This window comes from Triturus cristatus, chromosome 2_2 (genome assembly GCF_964204655.1).
Source record: "Triturus cristatus chromosome 2_2, aTriCri1.1, whole genome shotgun sequence".
Classification (NCBI taxonomy): Eukaryota; Metazoa; Chordata; class Amphibia; order Caudata; family Salamandridae; genus Triturus; species Triturus cristatus.
The window spans coordinates 963,044,519-963,065,737 of NC_140582.1; positions in this window are offsets into that span (position 1 = coordinate 963,044,519).

Below are 21,219 nucleotides of genomic sequence, written 5' to 3' on the forward strand. Positions count from 1 at the left end.
AGGAGTGTAAGGAAAATCTACCCTGTTGTTTTCAAATGTGTTAGCATTTGCCTCTCATTTGTGAGATATTGATTTGTGCTGAATGCTAGCCATCCCAGTTCAAGAAAACAAGCTGCACCTTTCCTACGAATGCAAGTCTTACAGAACCAGACCAACACGAATTAAATCTCTGACAACAATTCCTTTTTGCACACAGACTCATGGTGTGATTCTAGGCAGAAAACGATATTTGATTGGCAATTTCAAAGCACATTTACTACTGTGGTTTTGCAAGTGATAATTACTGTAACAGCCTGACACATTTTCCTTATAGTTTAGAGAGGCAGAAAAGAGGAGATGTCCTAACAGCTACTTGAGAGCATGAGCATGTGGAACCTGGGTGAGTGATTAGACTAGAGCAAAGGAAATGAGCCTTGGTGATGTTGAATGTGGTAGCGTTACACACTACTATCTAAAATACCACACAGTGCTGAATACTTAGCATGGGAGTGCAGGAGAAGCAGCTGCCTGTGTGCTAAGAGCATACTTCTGGAGACTGTGTATTGTCAGGTGCAAGAGAGATCTGCATGGACACTTGCACAACTGCATGAAGACTGCACAGATGTATGTAAGAGTACATGTGGGGTAAGGGTTAATTGGAGTTTTGAACATGTAGGATCTACCTCACCCATTGCAGGAGTGTAAGGAAAATCTACCCTGTTTTTTTCAAATGTGTTAGCATTTGCCTCTCATTTGTGAGATATTGATTTGTGCTGAATGCTAGCCATCACAGTTCAAGAAAACAAGCTGCCCCTTTCCTACGAATGCAAGTCTTACAGAACCAGACCACCACAAATTAAATCTCTGACAACAATTCCTTTGTGCACATAGACTCATGATGTGATTCTAGGCAGAAAACAGTATTCCTGGGTGATACCAGTACACCTTAACTTATGGTGAAGACATACTCCATAATATCTTACAAGTTCAAGGCAGTTAAATATCTTCCAAAACATAGAGGTGCCGATTACGATCCGGTAAAAACCGGGTACGAACCATCGGTCGGAGAGTTTTCTCCGTCCGACTCGTACCAGGTCTGAAAACTTTACAAACATGGAATTACGATTCGCACGGAAACACCATTTCCGTACGAATCGTAAAAAACACCGACCGACGAAAAAATACATACGAATGTGATCCGGGAATGCTGCGACGTGACGTCGGGACGCTTTCAGGCAGCGTTTCACGACCCAGGAAGTACGATTCGAACCGACAGCAGTCCGGACGGCGATATTTTCACGGCACCCAAAAAGTGCCGGAAAAGCGAAGTACGGCACGAAACGACCAGAGTAGGTGGCCCGGTATGCGCCGTATCCCCCCCCCCAGCCTCCGTATGTACGCGCTGACCCCCCCCAGCCCCCGTATGTACGCGCCGACCCCCCCAGCCCCGTACCTACGTGTCGTACCCCCCCGTGTATGTACATCCGTGTACGTTCGAGTCGTACCCCCACCCGTGTATGTACACCCGTGTACGTGTCGTACCCCCCGTGTACGTTCGAGTCGTACCCGCACCCTTGTATGTACACCCGTGTACGTGTCGTACCCCCCGTGTACGTTCGAGTCGTACCCCCACCCGTGTATGTACGGTGCGTACCCCCAGCGCTACGCGCTGGGGGTACGCACCGTACATACACGGGTGGGGGTACGACTCGAACGTACACGGGTGTACATACACGGGGGGGTACGACATGTACACGGGTGTACATACACAGGGGGTACGACACGTACACGGGTGTACATACACGGGGGTTCGACACGTACGTACGGGGGCTGGGGGGGGTCGGCGCGTATGCGGGCACATGTCTCCATGGTTGCTATGGGAGTTCGGTGCGGACGGTGTTTTTTCCATACGGTTGTATCATCGGACGCACGGGATGGATCGTGATTCCGCGGTCGGACTTCACTTTTCACATTTGTACGGTGAATCGTCTGTGGACGTGTCGGACACATTTTCCGACCCGGGGACGTGTGGGGAATAATTCCCAATGCAATTCGTATGGACTTTTTCCCATGCCTGACCTTATAATTGTGCACTGTGGTGGAAATGACCTAGGCACTTTAACTGGGGTAGGTCTGGAAATGCTTGTTAAAGACACCTTTGTGCAATTGATGTCACTTTTTCCACAAACTACCTTTGCATATTCTAATATATGCCAAAGGCAAAAGTGGAACTGGTCCAACCAATATTGTCCGCAGATTGAGAAAGCAAGAAAGCACGTCAATAAGTCTGTTTCTGCTTTCCTCAGAGACTATGGTATGGGTTCTATATACCACAACAACTTGTGTTACAACATGCAAGGCATTTATAGAGGAGACGGTCTTCATTTCACCGATGAATGCAACAGAGTCTTCCTCTTGAACTTTAGACTCTGTATTGGTACTTACTTGAAGGTATAAAAAAACACTCAATGAACACAACGGCTCTTTTTAGAGCCAACCAACATATAAACACTTAATCTTGATTTTTAATTCTATTTTTTTATGTTTTTCTAGACCTAAGGGGTCTTTCATGGTCCCCCTGAGAAGGCCTAGGGGGTCAAGGACTCTCTACCCTGCCCCCTTTTCACGTTCTCCACTTGTCTTTTTAGCTCTCTTCTGCCTCTAAAACTCAAAATGGCGGCTGGGGGGTGCGCGCACCCCGTGATAAAAAAGAAAATGTTTTTTTCACCCTTCAGGGTCCTTCAGGGACCTCCTGGCAAAGGCTAGGGGGTCAGGAACTCTCTACCCTGCCCCCTTTTCACGTTCTCCACCTTTCTTTTTCCCTGTCTCACACACACAACACACAAAATGGCGGCCGACACTTCCTGATTTCGACCGATTCGAATGTTGACTGTCATGAATCCACCAATCAATATTACGCTTGCGCACGGCACCGTGCGCGTACCGTGCGCGCACGGTGCTCGGCTATAGATATTTATGTACTTTAACTGCAATTTTCTCAGGAACTACTGAACAGATTGACGCCATATATGCAAAAGGCACATCCCTGACCTGAGGACTACCTCTTTGCCAAATTTCAAGTAATTCTGTTCAGCCGTTCGGGCTGTACCTTCGACTAAAGGTCCTATTGGAAAATGCATGGGGAAAACGCGTTTTGGGACCCCCCTTTTTTCTCGGCCCCCGCTTGACGAATCCCCCCGAGACTTTCAGGGTAGGAGCTGAGCGGAGCTCCCCATTAGTTTTGAAAATTTCGCAAGGATTCATCAACCGGCGCCAAAGATATTCAAAATAGAATTTTCAGATTTCCTATGGAAACACGGTCCTAACTATAACTATCTACTGGCGACCGCCAGTAGATAATATATATATATATATATATAAATATGTGGATCCATGAGGAAAGAACAGTCCCCCATACTGCTGTGCAATTGGAAAAAAAGGGGGTTTATAAACGGAACGTACCAAATATTTGTGCGCAGCCAAACGAGTACACACCACTACACAACCAGGTATATGTCAAGATCCTGAAGTCCTACACGGAGATGTAAAAAGACACTACCATGTTTTGAAACCAGTCAAAGGGGTCCGCAAAAAAAAGAAGGGGAGTGGAATGTAGGACTTCTAGTCGCCAGCATGCTAGGTACAATGAAGGCTTACGATCTACAACACATATACTAAATTATACATTTGTGCAAACACTAAACTCATAATTACATATACACGTTGGTTAAAAGCAAAGCTGACAGTGAAGAAGTCATTTCGCTTAGCAGGATATCTAAATCATCTCAGCAGTATCCGAGTATCAAATCACATTAATCTCTGGATATATACATAAAATCAGATTAATGCCCAGATTTCATCCCGATCATTGAGACCTTCAATCGCTGTGTGATATTTCTCTATCATTCAGGCATCTAGACGGTTTACACTCATTTGAAGTGCTACTTTATTCTGTGCTTTAACTACCAGCAGTACTGTCCACCTCAACTCATTGTCATTGTGGCCGTATTGTACATAATGCTGGACTAGTGGAGCTCCTTGTGTTTTACACCTTATTCAAGATTTATGTTGTGATATTCTCATTTTAATGGCCTGGGTGGTCTGACCAATATACACTTTACTGCACGGGCATGTCCCTGAATAAACCACATTTTTACTGCTGCAGTTTGACACTTAATTGTGTGTGTTGTTTGTTGTTAATCTCGATGGATTTCGAGTCACTTGTCTGTGGGCATACAGCGCAATTATTGCATTTGTAGTGCCCTGTTACTGCCCAAAGTCCGAATAGACCTCTTAAGTCCTTTTGCACTGGTTGTGAGCGTGCAGATCTCACAAGATGTTGTCTTAAGTTTTTGCCCTGCCGAAATGCAAACATGCACATTTTCAGCAGCAGATGCTTTTGAGCGATCCCTGAGGCTGTGCTTTGGGCTACTTGTAGCCCTGACCCCAAGCAGTGATTCCACTGAAGAGTACTGGCCTACACTCCACGAGTGTCCCGTGGGCTGGTTTTGAGTGATTCCTCTTGAGGTCCCTTCGCAATCCCTTGTCTGTCGATTTGTGGGTCCCTGAGAAGGCTACTTTAACTTTCAGTGGGCTTACCTGGTTGCCTTAGACGTGCCCTGACTCTCCATCGCTTGGGGAGTCCACAGGACCTTGCTGGTCTACACCGAAGCCTTTTTACTCACACAGCATGGGTTGCCGTTGCCAAGGCTTGTTGGTCTCCAATCCGGACACCGATCCCCCCAGCAGGGACAACTCGCCTGCAGACTTTGGTTGTCGTCGACGTCTCCTGGTCCCCGTGGCAGTGGAGTCAAGCTTCACCTCATCGCACTTGAAACACCCAATATTGGTGGGCATTCATCTATCGTGCCCCTGGTCACTGGCGAGTGACCCAGACTCTGTCCCCTCTGCTTTTAGGTTTGCCTCATCTTCGATCCAGGCTTGGATCACACTGGACACTTTTCCTTTCCACGGCAGCAGCACTTTGCAGCAACTCGCCATTGAAAACAGCAAAGATTCCCGACACCATTTGACACCTATGCACCTGGCTTCCCTGGGTTAGGTAACATGAGTTCTCCGGTGCTCACATGGGTGCTGGCCTTAGAACCTTCTACGTCTAAAAGGGTTTGCTCCAAGTAATCCCCTAAGTGTCCTTAACCTTTAAAATTCCAACTGCGACTTTCCCATAGGATTGTACAGAGCTCACGGCTGTGTTCTCACACTGCACGCGTCCCCCGTAGGTGCCCTGTGTCACTACCTTGGGTGGTTCCTTGGGGTCCCAGCGATTCTACGTGCTCTAGGCACTGTGTCTAGTAAAGTCGTGGTTCTTATACCACTTTCTTAATATATGGTTTGGTCTTCCCCTGGGTCCCAGTAAATATTGTGCTATTTACTGTCGTTTTAGAACTGTAATATTGTGTGCCTTGCTCTCTAATGTCATAAAGAGGTTAGTAGAGAGTGTTTAGTAATAAATACATATATTTTATATATACCTTGTGTGGTTCTCCTTTGATTTGGTCATTCAAGAGGTATATATAATCTGGTAAACCAAGCTGCTTTCCTTCCCTTTGAAACTTAGCCTGAAGGCTGCTCTCCATCGCTACCACTAGGATAGCTTTCAATAAAGGTTGTCTTTAACCTAATCATCAATAAGGGTAGTTTGGACTGGTGCAAGGTGCCCACTATAACTAGTGGACAGCATATACCAGGCCAACTTCTCACCCTCGAGTAATCACATTCTACATATATGAGCATAGTTTCTAGTCAATTATTTAAACAGTAACTGGTTTTCAATGTATTGAGGCACACACTATGAAAGTCGAATTTCATCTTTATAGTGAATACACGTCTACTAAGTAAGAATGATTTATTAATATCTTGTTTAACACAGTTAAACAGATAGTTTGAGTAAATTCACTAGTCCTACATACAGTAATGTCAAGTGCAACACTTATTTTAATATAATTAGACCATATAAGAATCATGGGTCAAATACACACTCATGTCATGTATCTGTTATGAAAGTGTGACGTATTTGTGATGTGGAAAGGGTGGGCAAAGTGACGCTGCACCGATGGCATGTGTATCACCTACTCGAGGTCAAACGGGAAGCCAGGATACTTGCGCTACTCAACTCTTCTGTCAAGTGGACACAGAGGTTGAATGGGTGGTGATGGATGATTTCAGGGTGTGACGTCAGTAATGAGGAGTTGTTCTTGGGCGGGGTAAATAAATGTTGAGGAAGGATAGCACCGTTGAAGCTGCTGAGGCCTCTGGACGAAGGCGGGAGGAAGGGAAATGTCACTTGAAAGTATTCCGCTGATGTGTTGCCTTAAGGAAGACAGTCTATGGTGTATTGGCTGCAGATCTCACTGAATAAGGGTGTTGCTGAATTAGCCTTAGGTCAGTGAGCGAAATGCACTTCCAGTTACCAATGAATAAACGGAGGTAATCCTCTTGTTTTACTGGTTTAAATGTATATATATGTCACTAAAAGGGCGGTGGGGTGCAGGAGGACAGATGTATGGTTAATGGCTATTCTTTGTTTGGCAAGAAGGGATTTATACGCTTTGCCACTGAAGCATAAGCGGTGTTATGGTCGGCCAGATGAAATGTGTGATGGGCACCGGAGATACCGGATGCAGAGATGGTTTATTATTCTATTAATCAATTGTCTGCGATGTGGTATACAGGAACGCATTGCGCGCACCTGCAGTACCATTAACAGCAGCATCTACATTTGTTTTCTCCAACAGCACAACTGAACGGATAGTCCTTGGGGTCGCTAACTCAAACTTTCCTTGCTGGAGGAAGCCCGCACAGAGCATGCTTCACATACAAAAAGAGGGAAGGGCGGCGGAAAACCCAGCGATAACACCACAGGGATTCGTGCCCGGCTCCCCTCGCTGAGTCACTGTGTGCTCTTCGCCTGCCGGGGAGATGGACGAGTAGCATTGGGGTGAACCCGCAGGTCTGGGGCATATATCCAGGAGTGCAGCGCAGGTTAATCTTAACACAGAATCAGTAAATCAGGAAGGAAAAGAGGTCAACACAGAACAGGAGTAAACAGCATCGGCTGTAAGTGGAGTTTGTTTACATGATGTTTAGCGGGCATGGCGGGATCGTGATTGGTTTGTGTGACAGCACGTCTGCCCATGTATGCAGATTGAGGCTGGGCCAAGACAAATAAATCATGAACTTACGACTCTAATTATAACAGAAGGAGGACTAAGATTTCCATCTTCTGGACTCTGCACATGGACGTCTGCTGTGAGCAGAGTTTAAAGGCAATGGCAATCAGCATATGACATGTGAAGGGCCTGGGAGGAGGGATGGAGGCCTTCGTCTTGGGCATTACCCATATTCAATCACGGTTCCGGCTGTGCAGCAAATGAACTCGACGGCCATGCCTGGGAGCTGTGCAGTCACTGTTGGTGCATTTCAGAATCTGGGTATTTCTTTTGAATTTGGTACATTCAATCACAAAAATCTGGACCATATTTTTGTGACTATTCATAAATATATACAGCTTAAACTCAAAGCAAACTCAGTTCTGATTGGTTCTAATTTCTGTTTTAATACAGCTAGCATTAGAAATATTAATTTAGATGGACCTGGTGGCTCAGTGTAACAATACATACTTTGAATTGATTTGCGTTTGGCCTCACACTTGCGTTGCCTTCCCGGCAGGTTCACCCAGCTTTTCACCCTTACGAGAGTAACACTTGACATCTGTTAACTGTCAATGGTGGCAGGACACCCACATGTGTTAACTAAGTCTGGGTGGTGAACTCTGCTCTGCTCTCGGAGTTTGCTGAGTTTTCCGCGTTACACGGAGCTCGCAGAATTCCGAAAAACTCAGCGGAACTGAGTTTTTGCCCTCACTCGTGTTCATCAACGTCAAGTTTGCGAGCGCAAGAGAGGAAAATCCATCTCACGGCGGGATTTTTCCTGGTTCGCGATCGTCAACATCAAGTTGGCGAGCACAAGCATAGAAAATCAACTTCCCGGCGAGATTTCTCACCACAGGTGGTCAGATTTCTCATTGCAAGTGCTCGCGTATCCTCGCGACCGCTTGCATTCAGACACCATCCGTTCGCACTGAAAAAGCTGCCGCTCTAGTAAAAATCTACTCGAGCGGCAGAAAGGTAGCAGTGCCCACTTGCGCTATGCATGGTGCCGTTCACAATGATTGCACAGTGCCGACAAGCACCTGGCACTGAAAATCACAGCGAACGGCATTTATCTAACACACTCCGCTGCTTGCGGAACTCCGTGTAGTGCGGCAGAGTTTGTTTTGCAGTTCACATAGCGGAACTCCGTGTACTCCGCCCAGGTTTAGTGTTAACATGAGGTTTACAAACACAGGTGTCCGAAGAGTGAAACATTGCAGCTGAACTCTTCAAAGCTCCTCCATGTAGCCTTCTCGTGATTCTCACAACTGTTAGAAACAATAAAACTAGTGTGCCCCTGCTTCAATGCTACTGGAATTATGGAGTAGTGGAGGAAATTATGCAGCAAAGTTGACTAAATTATGTGAAGTTATGAGGCAACTATGCAGCATCTCTTTCCATTCAAAAAAAAGTTCTTCAAAAAAAGTATAGTTCTTTTTATATGAATCAGGTATGTTTCCTAGTCGGAAGTACTTTATGTCATGTCCTTGTTCTGATGGACAGTGGTGTGGCTCAGTTTAAAAGCCACATCGGTGTAGAACTCTGCTTGCCTCTGACACTTCTTCTCGCTCCAGCTCTTGGGTGAGACTAAGTACTAAAGCCACATATGGTCTGAACCTCTTTTCTTGTCTATGTGAATTCTGAACCTGAGCCAGAAGCTCTTCAGACTCCAGACCTATTGATCCCAGTGATTCACCTACATTCCTGTAGCGCTTCGGTGTTAAGGCACTATAATTCATTAGCTCCAAAGTTCTAGTTCCAGCACCTGCTTCATAGTTGTTCTGTAGAGCCTGGAAGATCGAAACACATGTAGGATTAGTTACTAAGGGGCAAATTATCAAGACAGGCAATAAAATTATCGCCGCTTTAGCGGCAGAAAACTGCCGCTAAAACGGCGATAATGGGCTTGATAATATGTTCTATGGAATTCCAATTGAATCCCATGCATCTAACATGGGCTTCAATTGGAATTCCATAGAACATATTATCAAGCCCATTATCGTCGTTTTAGCAACAGTTTTCTGCCGCTAAAGCGGCAATAATTTTATCGCCTGTATTGATAATATGCCCCTATGTCATTTAGAGATTCATTTTAATGATTTACACGTACCTGAAGACAGCCTTTGGTACTTGTGTACCAACTACAACTTTCGAAATGGTATAATGCGACAAAATTGGCTTTGTGGTGCAGCATTCAGTACCTTGTTTTGTGTAGGATGCAAGTTGTCTATGCACCTTAGACACTTCTTTTGTTAGGCCCACTGAAAAAGTACCTTAATTTCTGGTTGCGAGATCCTGCATCAAGGATGTGCCGTGCAGCAGCAGTCTGAGGAGCTGTGTGATGCGATGCAGAGTCCTGCATCAAGGATGCATCACACATCGCCACTTCCATAGAAATGTGGAGCTGTGATGCGAAGTCCTGCATCGGGGATGCGTCACTCTGTGGAGGTTCCTATGCGGAGCTGTGAGGAGATACCCTGCGCTGCATTGGTTGTGCCACAGAAGCACAGCTTGGTTGGAAGAGCACATTTAGGCACTCCTAAAGGTTCAGGACTATGGTAGCACCACTTGAGGGGAAAGACTCACAGCAGACAGAGTTCAGGTGCTGGGTTCACAGTGGTTGTCGCCTTATCTGTCATTGAGGCTCTGATTAGGAGGCCAGTCACCTAGCCCTTGGGATCACTCTGGTGGTCCTGGGTTGAAGCTGCAGGTCCAGTTCTCTTTACACACACAGCAGGGCAGCAGAGTAGCAGGGCGACAGAGTAGCTGAGTAGCACTCCTTTTTCTAGCAGATCAGCACAGCAGTCCTTCTGAGTCTTCCACACCACTAACTCAATATTCCTAGCTGCTCCCAATTCAAAGTAATCACTTATTAAACGTTGTAAGGTAACCCAATGTTAGCCCATGGGAGAGGCCGGCCTTGCAGTAGTGAAAAAAATATTTTAGAGTTTTTTACTACCAGGACATGTAAAACTTAAACTTACATGTCCAACTTTTAAAATACACTGCACCCTGCCCTATGGGCTGTTTAGGGCCTCTCCTAGGGGTGACGCATATGTATTCAAAAGGAAGGTTTAGGTCTGGCAAAAGGTCTATTTGTTAGGTTGAAACGACAGTTTAAAACTGCGTACGCAGGCTTAAATGGCAGGCTTAAGGCTTGTTTAAAGCCTGATTTAGTGGGTTGCACCAGTAGCAATTAATTTACAGGCACCTAGAACAGGTAGTACCACTTTACTAGGGACTTACAAATACACTAAATGTGCCAATTGGGTGTAAGACAATGTTGCCATGTTTTAGGGAGAGAGCACAAGCACTTTAGCACTGGTTAGCAATGAAGAAGTGTGCAAAGTCCTATGGCCAGCAAAACAAGGTCAACCAAAACAGGATGGTTGAAAGCAAAAAGTTGAGGAAAACCGCCACAAAGATGTCAGGTCCAACCGCACCTTACACCATGCTTTACCGAGAGAGCAGGACGAGCCTTGTTAGAAAATATATTTAAATGACATTCAAAGTTTGATTGTGGAAATAAAAACTGATCCTTTATGAAGCAATGATTGATATATAACCTGTTGCTTTTTCCACTGTGGTGGTTTTACACTCAGAACATGGCATCTGGCATGAATGACATGATTACACTGTGGACTCATACCAGCATGATGGGTGTTGAATAAGAGTATAAGAGGAATGTTCTGTCTCTCTGAATTCCCCATACCCACTTACCACATTCTCCTACATCACCTGCCCTGTGATATATTGTGGTGGTAGTCGCAAGTGAGTAAGGGAGTGGTGTATCCATGTTGTTCCTGCAGGTCCAACAATGGTACCACAATGGTTAGTTTGTCTAATTGCTAATTGGGTTTCTGGTTGGCAGAGGTATGCACTCTGTCCAAGCAGGAACCACAATCCTAGTCAGGGTAAGACAGATACACACTACAAATTAACCCGTGCTCACCCTCTAGTAGCTAGGCACAGAGAAGTCAGGCTGTACTTAACATGCAAAGTGTAAAATATGTGTTCAACACATCAAACATTAATACAGTGAAAACACCACAATCAGATTAGAAACATATCTTCTAAAACAAAACCAGAATGACAAAAATCCAATAAGTAGAAGTCAAGATATGATTTTGCACTACAAATAAACTGTTTTGTAGTGCTTAGAAAAACTAGTGCCAACTGGTGCTATCTGGCTGTGCTTGACCAGGGCAAATCAAAAAGTTCAGGCTGATTGTGATGGAGTGTGGGTCAGATACAGGGCACCAGTCTAGGCCCGGTGGACAGTACCTTGTATGCGTTGATGTCGAGAGCGATGCATGGAGCAAAGTAGGTGATGCCTCGCTGTTGAACCTGCAGATGTAGGTGATGCATCAGTTCCAAGCTGTGCAAAGTCGAATATGTGCTGAGAGTCAACATGTAGCCGCACCACTGGGCTGTAGGTGACGTGAGCAGCATAAATGATGCGTTGGTGCTGAGCCATGCAAAGTCGGAGATGCATCGGTGTTGAGGTAAATGTGCCATTCTGATTGGAGCAACAATGTCAATGCATGAATTTCCTTAGTTGCAGCACTTGGTACTCACTTCCAAGGGCCCAGGACTGAATTTGCACCACTTGGCAGAGAAGGACTCACAGCAGACATAGTTTGGGTTCTGTTTGCAGGATGAAGAAAGAAGTCTTTGATATCCCTGAGACTTCAGAAAACAGGAGGCAAGCCAACAAGCCTTTGGAGATACTTTGGTTCTGGGATGTAAAGATGCAGGTCCAGTCTTTCTCACTTCCAGGCAAGAGCCATCTGGCAGCAGTCTAATACAGCAAAGCATTTTAGCTAGGCCTGGCCATTGTTCGCGGGGTTTTGCTACGCGGAACTTGGCCAAGTTACAAAAAAACTCAGCGAAGTTCCGTGAGTGGCGGAGTGCAGTGCAAACTGCAGTTTGTGCTAGTATTCCTGCAGCTTGGGTAGAAATTCTATCCGAGCGGCAGCTCGCGCTCACAAACTTACTGTTTGCGATCACAATCTTACCGTTAGTGATCGCGAGCGGGAAAACAACTCTGCTGCACATCGTGAAGTGAAGTTTTCCACATTCCGCGAGCTCCGCAGAGTGCAGAACTCCACAAACTCCGTGAACGGAGCGAAGTTCACCGCCCAGGCCTAATTTTAGCAGAGTGGCAGTCCCTCCAGCAGCACAGAAATCCTTCTTCCTGGTAGAATGTCCTCAGTTTCAGATGCGTTCTCCTTTCTGTAAATAGGCAAATGACAAGTGACAAGTGACTTTCAGGATCACCAGAAGAGCTAGGGGAGAACAGCCAAATGCAATCAATTTGACAGTCAGTTCTTCTGGATCGGTTTAAAATTTGTTTAACTAGTATGTAATGCATGCAGGAAGAACTGAAATGACATTGAACATTACCTAGATAAGATCAACGTTCTAAGGGTGGCCCAGACCAGCCTCCTCTGGTCTCGGGCTTGTACTTGGCTTGGGCACAGCCTGTTTGTGTCCCATGCTGTAGGAATGCAGGAGCACTCTTGAGTGTTGGTCAGTAAAGGCTCCACCCCAGCAGGCAATAAGCTGCACCCGTGCCTCCAGATGTGATGGAAAGTGGGAAACATAGTCCCCAGCACTGAGTAAGTACCCCAGAAGAAGCAGCCAAGGTCCAACAGTTGTACCCAGTTGGTCCTTTGAAGTGGGGTAGACTTCCATAAGAGATGCTTTGAATTGCACAGAGTCCCTTTTTGTCCTGCCCTGGCTCCAGGCTCACTACAGTGGGCTTTGCAACCCTTTGTATGGAGACAGGCCACAGACCTTTCAGCGGTAAATGTCAGCTCCTCCCGTCTATCCTGCCCAGGATGACCCATTAGCATGCAGATAGCCACTCAGTCACACCTGCCCTTCCTTTGTGTGTGGCTGTCTAGCGGGAATGCAGAAAGCCAACGGTCACCCACCCCAGAAGTGTATTCCAGAGACAGGCAGAAGGCACCAAATAGTTACAGTAAGAAAATGCCAACTTTCTAAATGTGGCATTTTCAGAATTGCAATTTAAAAGTCAACTTCACCATAAGTTGTGTTTCAGAATTGTGATTCCAGAGACACCAAATTTGGGGTTCCCATGTCTTCTGAATTGGTAGTTTCACTTATAAAAAGGCAATCCGAATGTTACACTATGGGAGAGATAGGCCTTGCAGTAGTGAAACACAAATCTAAGAGTGTTTGATTACAAGGACATGTAAACCATGTCCTACATTTTAAATACAGTGCACTTTTTAAATACACTGCACCCTTCCCATGGGTTGTCCAGGGCCCACCTTAGGAATGACCTATATGTATAGAAAGGTTATGGCCTGGCTAGTAGGGTAGCTTGCCAGGTCGACCTGGCTGTTCAACACTGCACACACAAACTCTGCAGTGGCAGGCCTGAGACGTTTAAAGGGTTACTTAAGTGAGTGGCACAATCATGCTGCAAGCCCACTATTAGCATTTGATGCCCACGTAGCGGACTTTACTAGAGATTTATAAGTAAATCAAATATGCCAATTGTGGATAAACCAATGTTACCATGTTTTAAGTAAAGAGCACACGCACCTTAGCACTGGTTAGCAGTGGTAAAGTGCCCAGATTCCTAAAGCCAGCCAAAACGAAGTCCGTACAGCAGTCAAAACAGGCAGCAAGTCAGGGGAAACCTTGCCATGGATGCCAAGTCTAAAATACGTTTAATTTCCTGCTACTGACAAACACACTTCCATATGTCCTGTCAATTATATTTTCTAGTTCCTCCAACCCAGAGTTTAGGTCTTTGAACAAAGTTTTGTTGGTAATTATTTCTCCCATTGTAATTTGGAGATGAGGTATTTCAATATAGTGAATTTTCTCTTTGTGAAATTGCAGAATTTATAATTATGTTTTGTCATCTCTGGCATAATTCACCATAAAAATATCAATTGAAGAAACATGTAGCTGTAAAAGGCAATGTGTAGTGTTTCTGTTTTTCATGAAATATAAGAGAAAATAACTCCTGAGGATAATTTTTTAACTTTACATGGAAACAAGATTACAAAAATCTGATTTACATTTTTCCCCTAAACAATAACATTGGTAGCGCTTTGTAGACAGATCTTTAAAACAAATCTCAAATTTCCTGACATTTATAACATTGTACCAAGAATTTCATGACGCAAAGGCACACACCTTTGTACATTTCTGGTAAATTTCATGTTAAGCAAGTCTTCGCTAACATCATTATTCAAACCAGGTTACATTTCTAAGAGGAGAAATGGTTTGTCTTTACAATATAATTTTGAGAGTTGAGGGATGATAATGGGATTGTGAGTCAAAGATCTTGTCAACAGCTTTACAGTGGATGGTGGCTTTGTAACAGCATTCAATCTAACCATCAATAATACAAACAGCAATTTCATGTTCAGGAGCAGATGGGCAAATGAAAATATGAAATATGGAGCAAGAAAAAAGTGTAAAACATTTACATCTTACAAAGGGATGCATGCATACAGAGAGGTAGAATGGATGTACAAATCAAAGGATCTTTAGAGACTTTTTTTAATGTTCAGATTATTTTAGGTGTTCTTCAAAACAATCTTTATGTTTTAATTTTAGAGAACGCCGTAGTACTGCAAATAGTGCAAAAAATCAGAAATAAAGCAAAATAGAACATTCAGATATGATTTCCTTTTTTGACTATTATGATTGTAAAACATCATTAAAACAATTTAACTGAATACTTTAAAATCCTCTGAAGAATAAACTTTTCCACCAACATGTACAATTAACATCTCTACTAAAATCTCAAAGCAAATCTGGTAATATATTAGATTGGCTATATTTAATTGTAATGAATTAATATCACATCACTTATAATCCAGCTATCTACCAACTTTTCACTATTCAATAGTCTATATTATAACTTTCACATCATAACACAATAAATAAGAGTCCCAGGGGCATATTATCAAGTACGTCGTTAAAATTATCACCGCTTTAGCGGCAGGAAACTGCCGCTAAAGCGGCGATAATGGACTTGATAATATGCCCTTGAGAATTCCAATAGAAGCCCAGGTTCCCACCGGAACATGGGCTTCTATGGGAATTCACAAGGGCATATTATCAAGCCCATTATCGCCGCTTTTGCGGCAGTTTCCTGCCGCTACAGCGGCGATAATATTAACGCCGTTCTTGATAATATGCCCCGCAAAGTCAAAAGATGCAGACAGATTCCTGTAACATACTTTACAGCTAGGACACACTCAGACTACAGCACGAAAATTATTTTGTCGCTGTTGCTGTCTCAATCTAAAACTGCCCTAAGAAAATTTGAGACAACAAAGAGCAGTAATGGTCTTTTCAGGCAGAGCATATGTACGAAAACTGCCCATAATTACTAATACCAATTCGCCATAACACGGGGCACAAAGCTTTCCCACTTGAAACCTGATAAAAATAAGCAATGGAACTTAAAAGGACTAATGAACAAAGAAGGTAATAAATATGCACTCATAAAAGAATGCACTATGTTTTCCTCTGCAGAGCAAAGATTTTTCCCTGTCAAAAATGATTTTCCGTTGCATTCAAACCAAATCTGAGTGTGATCTATTCCCCTCTTCACCCTAGAAGGGTAGTTGCTCCAATCCTTGGTTGAAGTAATTCTTCAACCATGTTTTGGCTGTTAGAGAGCCAGATCAGAGTTTGGGAATGCCCTCAAACATACACATATGTGAGTGCTTCCAAACTTAGAAGGCTACCCAGGCAAGACCTCTGGCCAGGGACCTGCTCTCTCCCAACAGCTCTGCCGGTGTGCTGCTGATACCCACAGGGATCTTGTAGGTGTTCGAGCCTTTCCTGCTGCACCCTCTGTTTGCCTGTCTCCCCCGCTGGGCCCGTTTTGCCCTGTGGTATCCTCCTGTCTTGGTTGGGTTTGATATTCTGTATTATTTTTAACTGTTAATTGTCTTTGTTGGTTTTGTATCCTGTATTATTATTCTGCATTATTGTTAATTCTGTTCTGTGTCTTTATTGTTATTATTGTCATTTCGCTTCTGCCTGCTCCATCCCCGCTTATCCTGCAGCTGATCTCCCGCAGCCCCTCCCCCCCTGCCGTTCCCGCCACTCAGCTGAGCTCCCATCCCCGCCTCCCTATTTAATGGCAGCCGCTGCTGGATGAGCAAGCAAGAACCCTGACCTCTGGCCAGGAACCTGCTCTCTCCCAACAGCTCCACCGGTGTGCCACTGCCGCCGACAGGGATCTTGTAGGTGTTCGAGCCTGCCCGGCTGCTCCCACTGTTTGCCTGTCTCCCCCGCTGTGCCAGTTTTGCCCTGTGTCATCCTCCTGTCTTCGTTGTGTTTGATATTCTGTATTATTGTTAATTGTTAATTGTCTTCATTGGTTTTTGTATCCTGTATTGGTATTCTGCATTATTCTTAATTCTGTGATGTGTTGTTATTATTGTCATTCTTCTTCTCGCTTCTGCCCGCTCCGTCCTCGCTTTTCCTGCAGCTGCTCCACCCCGGTCCCTCCCCCGGCCTTTCCCGCTCCCGCTTCCCAGCTGATCTTCTTCCCTCCCTATTTAATGGTGGCCGCACAGCGGGTGCACCGCTTGGCATGCCAAAGGCAAGCCCGTCTGCACCCGTCCGTGACCTGACCCTGACCGGCGCCAGGGACCCTGGATCTCCAACCATCCACCGATACGACATAGCTGCCCTCCTCGCACTAAACCCCGGAAGGAGCAAGACCTGCCAGCTGTCCACGCCGAGCACCACCCATGAACAGTTCTCCTGCCGTCATTGCCGCCAGACCATCACCACCTCCCTCACCCCACAGCCACCGCCCCCGCACCGAACGCCAATACCTTTGAAGCCCTGCGGTGCATCCTTCTCAAAGTACGCTCCCTGCACAGACACGCTGTAGAGATCTGGGACTTACTTGACACCCTCTCACCAGATGTCGCCTTCTTTACAGAAACCTGGACCAACGCCCCCCTCTGCCCCTAACATCGACACCGCCATCCCTGATGGATACAAGATTCAGAGGAAGGACTGCCCCAACAGCCCAAGAGGAGGGCTCGCCATTGTGCACAAGCGCTCCTTTAGAGTCTCCGCCTCCACCAGAAGTGACTCCTTCTCCACCACCGAACACCTTCATTTCCAGATCCGGACCAGCCCCAGAACAACTCTCAGCAGTGACCTTGCCTATAGACCCCCCGGACCTCACGCCTCATTCACCACTACCATTGCCATCACCTCCATGGACTATATACTCATCGGAGACCTGAACTTCCACCTAAACAACCCCAACGACCCCAACTCCACCACCCTCCTGGACAACCTCGCCAACAACGGACTGAAACAGCTCATCACCACACCCACCCACACACAGGGCAGGACACACCCTCAATCCCTTCTTCGCAGGAGGCAACAACATCCACTTTTGCCACACCACGCAACCACCTAGGATAGACCACCACTGCATACACTTCCACGTCGACAAACCCACACGCCCAAACCTGCACCGCGCCCTCCACAAAGGGACTTGAGCAAAGTCACTTAGGAACAATTCAACTCCACCCTCAACCGCTACGCCCCCACCACCTCCACCAATGCCAACCTCACAACCAAAGAACTCCACAGATGGATCACCAACTGTGCGGACAAGCTCACCCTGCTATGTAACGCCGACAGACAGCGCCCAAGGAAGGCCACCAGGTTCACCGCCGACCTTGAAGAAGCCAGACGCTCCTGCAGACATCTCAAGAAGTACTAGAGAAACAGTAAAACGGCAGAAGATCGCACCACCTACAAGAACACATTGACGGAATCCAACCAACGCATCAGATCCACCAAAAGGAAATTCATCCAAAACAAGATCCTCGCCCAACTCCAGCAACTCCAAGGAACTTTTCAGTGTCATCCAGGAATTCACCAAGCTCCACAGCGAAACCACGGACATCACCCCCTCCCAAGACCTCTGCAACAAGAACGGTTTCTACTTCCATCTGAAAATCAAGGGCCTCTACAACGACTTCAATGACCGCACACCTGACTCCAAAACTACTTCCCCCTCCAGCAACCCCAGCCAGCCCACCATCTCCGCCTGTACCCCTGTCACCGCCGAAGACACCATTTCAACCATGAAAGGCATCCTCTCAGGAGCCCCCACGGACCCCTGCTGGCCAACACATCTTCCACAGAGCCACTACCACCATTGCTCTAGACCACCATCAATGCCACCCTCAAGGCCGGCATCTTTCCTGACGACTGGAAACGTGCAGAAGTCAGACCCCTGCTCAAGAAGCCCTCAGCAGATCCCACGGACCTCAAGAACTACCGATCCATCTCCCTCCTCTTTTTTGCGGCCAAAGTCAGTGGGAAGACCGTCAATGCCCAACTAACAAAATTCGTCGCAGAAAACTCCATCTGCGACCCCTCCCAATCTGGATTCCGCAGCAACCACAGCACCGTGACCGCTCTACTCGCCACCACAGACAACATCCGCACCCTCCTCGACCAAGGTCCTATTGCAGCCCTCATACTACTCAACCTCTCTGCAGCATTCAACACCGTCTCCCACCGCACACTCACCACCAGACTCCGCGACGCCAGCATACTGGAAACCGCCCTCGACTGGATCCGCTCCTTCCTCACCGGCAGAACACAAAGAATAACACTGCCACCCTTCCTGTCTGAACCAACAAAAATTAACTGCGGGTTACCCCAAGAATCTTCACTCAGCCCCACGCTCTTCAACATCTGCATGGCCCCCATTGCAGCCATTGTCCGACAGCACGGTCTCAGCATAATATCCTACGCCGACGACACCCAGCTCATTCTCTCCCTCACCAAGAACCCTATCACCACCAGACTGAACTTCCAGGAAGGAATGAAAGACGTTGAATTCTGGATAAGCAGCAGCTGCCTGAAGCTCAACTCGGAGAAGACAGAGGTCCTTGTCCTTGGGCCCTTGTCCTCTGCATGGGACAACACCTGGTGGCCCATTGCCCTCGGCAGCCTGCCCACCCCCACAGACCATGCCTGAAACCTAGGCATCATACTCGACTCCTCCCTCTCCATGACCCGATAGGTCAATGCCGTCGCCTCCAGCTGCTTCAACACCCTCCACATTCTCCAAAAGACCTTCAAATGGATCCCCCCGAATCAAAGAAGACCGTCACCCACGCACTCATAACCTGCAGACTGGACTACGTTAACACCCTCTACGACGGGATCGACAAGTCTCTGCTCTGCAAACTCCAGACCATACAGAACACCGCAGCTAGACTCGTCCTTGGCATCCCTTGACACGAACACGTCACCCAACACCTGCGGAACCGCCATTGGCTTCCTCTTGAGACCAGAGTCACCTTCAAGATTCTCACCCACGCCTACAAATGCCTCTACAACACCGGACCCCAATACCTAAATGAGAGAATTTCTTTCCACGTTCCCAAGAGAATCCTCCGATCCATGACCTCGCCCTAGCCAAAACCCCGTGCATCTGCAGAGCCAGAACAGGTGGAAGAGCCTTCTTCTACATCATGGCCAAAACCTGGAACGAGCTCCTGATCGACATCAGACTCGACCCCTCCCTGAACACCTTCAGGGAGGCACTCAAGACCTGGCTTTTTGACTGAATGAAGCTGTCTACGCCCCCCAACAGCGCCTTGAGGCCCTCACAGGTGAATAGCGTGCTTACAATTTTCCTGATTGATGCTTTGATCTGCCCACTGTCTACCCTTTGTATGGCATTTATGTAGGAAAGTGCCCCTTCTTGTATGGTACCCCCACTTTTTGCCTAATGTTGCTGTACATTGTGTGCGCCCTAGGTTCCTGCAAACCAGGTACCCAAGGCCTATGTACTTTCCCTAAAACTGTACTGTTGCAAAACACAATTGGCAACTTTCTGGCCACATGTAAGCCCCTTGTAAAAGGTACCTTAGGTTCCAAGGGCATTGTGACCAGGGAAGGCCTCTAAGGGCTGCAGCACTCATTGTGCAACCCTTAGAGGCCCTGTACCTTTACACACACATATTGCCATTGCAGGCTGCTTGCTTTGGTGTGGAACAAAGTGAAGAGTCAACATGGCACACATCCCTGTGTACCATGCCTACAACCCACTGTTCGGTCTGGACTGTTCCCATGAGCCACAGGGTCAAGACTGATTTGCATATGGCCAGGTCTAAACTGGGCTGGCATGGTCCGAAAAGAATGATGGATTTAACCCAGATCTCTTGACTGGGGGTGAATGTTTTGATTTGTTCTGCATTCCATCCATCAATTGTGTGTCTTTTGCTTTCTCGCCCAAAGTGCGCCGGGTATGCCCAGACGTGGGTCCCGGGCTCACTGTGCCACTGGAATCAAGCTATCCTGGCTGAAGAGGGGTGAAACCCTGAAACCGGTCCTAGGTAGCTTGTTTCCGGTCCAGGGAGGACCTAACTTGGCAGTTTGGGCTGGACTGTTCCCATGAGGTACAGGATCAAGACTGATTTGCATATGGCCAGGTCTAAACTGGGGTGGCATGGTGAGCAAAAGAATGATGGATTTAACCCAGATCTCTTGACTGGGGGTGAATGTTTTGACTTGTTCTGCATTCCATCCATCAATTGTGTGTCTTTTGCTTTCTCATCCTAAGTGCGCCGGGTATGCCCAGACATGGGTCCCGAGCTCACTGTGCCACTGGAATCAAGCTATCCTGGCTGAAGATAGGTGAAACCCCGAAACCGGTCCTAGGATGCTTGTTTGTGGTCCAGGGAGGACCTGGCTTGGCAGTTCGGGCTGGACTGTTCCCATGAGGCACAGGGTCAAGACTGATTTGCATATGGCCAGGTCTAAACTGGGATGGCATGGTGAGCAAAAGAATGAAGGATTTATCCCAGATCTCTTGACTGAGGGTGAATGTTTTGATTTGTTCTGCATTCCATGTCTTTTACAACCCACTGCCCTGGCATAGGTATGTTACCCCTCTAGCTTGGTGCACTATACCAGTGGTGAGGGTACAGGTGCAGTAGCCCTGTACCCCTACCAAGTCTAAGTCAATTCTTATGCATTGTAAGTGCAGTTATGCCATAAAAAG